This window comes from Frankliniella occidentalis, unplaced genomic scaffold, assembly GCF_000697945.3.
Source record: "Frankliniella occidentalis isolate FOCC.00 unplaced genomic scaffold, Focc_3.1 Scaffold377, whole genome shotgun sequence".
In the NCBI taxonomy this organism is placed as follows: domain Eukaryota; kingdom Metazoa; phylum Arthropoda; class Insecta; order Thysanoptera; family Thripidae; genus Frankliniella; species Frankliniella occidentalis.
In genome coordinates, this window is record NW_026267500.1 from 40,111 (window position 1) to 42,559 (window position 2,449).

The following is a 2,449-nucleotide window of genomic DNA, read 5'->3' on the forward strand; positions in this document are numbered from 1 at the left end:
TTCCATTCAGCCCATATACACAGGAAAAAACAACAAGAGTTACAAACACATGTATTACAGGCATACTAGAAACAATTAACAATAAAAGAGCTTTTAAAATGTATTTTTCTTCTCTGATTCTGCTTTAAAATCCTCAATGGAGTAAAATTCTTTTTCAATAAGCCATTTTCTTAAACTATTTTTAAAAGACTTTAGGCACTCAGTGTTCCTGACATATGTTGGTATTCTGTTAAAAACATCTATGAGAACAGCTTGAAAAGATTTAATATGTTTCTTGTCTTTGTGCAAATCATTTTTTCCTCTGGTGTTATATTGATGTATCTTTCCATTAGTCTCGCCTCTCAGGTACTTGAAGGCATACACTGCACATTGATAAATATGAATAGAAGCTAGTGTTAAAATATGGTGTTCCCTAAAGAGGCCTCTACAAGACTGCATTCTGCTAGCTTTTCCAAATTTTATCAATCTTATAGCTCTCTTTTGTCTCCTAAACATTTTTAAGAACGTTTTTTTGTTTCCTAATTCGTTAGACCATAACATATTTCCATAGTTTAAGTAGGAGTGAAAGAAAGCATGGTATATTTTTAAACAGTCCTTTTTTTCCATTATTTGATTGATTTGAGTTAATATAAAGTAGCCCTTACTAAGGTTTTTTAGGGTGGACTGTATATATTTATCCCATTTTAGATTACTTTGGAGCTCAATACCTAAGAATTTGGTTGACTCTACTTGTTCAAGTTTTACATTATCAAGATTTATGTCTAAATTAATTTTTTCGTTACCAAACAACATAAAGACAGTTTTACTCCAAGTGAGTTCCAGGTTTAATGTGTTGAAAAATCTCTTAAGCTGTTCCAAGATATTTGTAATTTTTGACTGTAGTTCCTCATAATTTTCACTTGTAACTAAAATTGTTGTATCGTCTACATACATAATGGCTTCTGCTCCCAGTTCGGATATCAAATGTGCGATACAGTTCGTATATATTATGAACAGATATGGTCCCATGATTGAGCCTTGAGGAACTCCGTATTCTACCTCTAGTAGTTCTGAAATTATATCAACTATGCTTCCATTCTTGTCTAGATCTTGTAATTTAACACATTGATACCTTTTTGTGAGATAGGATTTTAACAAATCGTATTGTACACCTCTTATACCATATCTGTACAGAATGGATAAGAGTGTATCAGGTTTCACACAATCGAACGCTTTACTTAAATCCAAAAAGATGGCTGCTACTTTATTTTTTTCATTTCTACTGTTGTTGATCTTAGTTACAAGCAGCGTAATAGCATCGGTTGTCGATTTACACTTTTGGTATCCAAATAGTTGTTTTGTGATAACATTATTTTTTGTAAAGAAGCTAGTGATCGATTCTAAAATTATTGTTTCCAATAGTTTTGAAAACGGAGATGTTATAGCTACAGGTCTATAGTTTTTTACATTCATCTTATCATCCTTTTTAAACAGAGGAGTTATCACAGCATTTTTTAGACTAGAAGGAAATACACCAAGCTCAATAGATATTTTAAACACATATGTTAGTGGTTGAACAATTTGACTCATACATTTCTTTACAATGACATTAGAAATTCCATCTAGTCCGGATGATTTCTTATTCTTAAGTTTTTGGATTGCCTTACATACATCTCTCTCGGAGCACTCCTTTATAAATATTGAGTTGTTTATTGACTTTAAGTTCTCAGAGTTAAATTGTTTATCATCAATTCTTTCATTTATGGTTTTAGGTACTTCTATATAATATTTGTTAAAAGCTTCTGCTATCTGTAATTGGTCTTTACTCACTATTCCGTTGATCATTATCTCTATTTTTTTGGCTTTAGTTTCTGCATTGTTTGTATTTCTTTTTATTATATTCCAGGTTTCTTTAGCCATATTTGGTGCTTTTTTTATCTTGTCTGAATAGTATTGTTTAGCTGCAAGATCATAGGCTTTCTTTAAACTTTTTGAACACTTTTTAATCTTTTTTCTTTTTTCTTTTTGATTATCAATAGAATTACTATATTTTAGCAAGGCCATTGCAGTTTCTAACTTATCTATTTCAGTAGTTTTTTTAATCTTAACATTCTTTTTTTCCATGTTTTGGGGTAATAATGGACAGGCTACATTGAAATGGTATTTAAAAATATCAATGAATTTACTACAAGCCTTATCAGGATCTGAACATTCATAGACATCTTGCCATTTTTCTTTAGACAAAAAGTACTTTAGTTCCTCTATTGTTTCATCATTTATTTTTCGTACGTAAGTTCTATTAGCCTTCACTTTCATATTTTCATTCCATTCAGTATATACCCCGATTGCCTTGTGATCAGTAAAGTTTAGTTCAGTTATTTTTACTTCTTTAACATTTTCTTTTGCATTTGTAATCACATTATCTATACAAGAACCTCCAGCTTCAGTTGGTCTTGTTATTTCGTTAAAC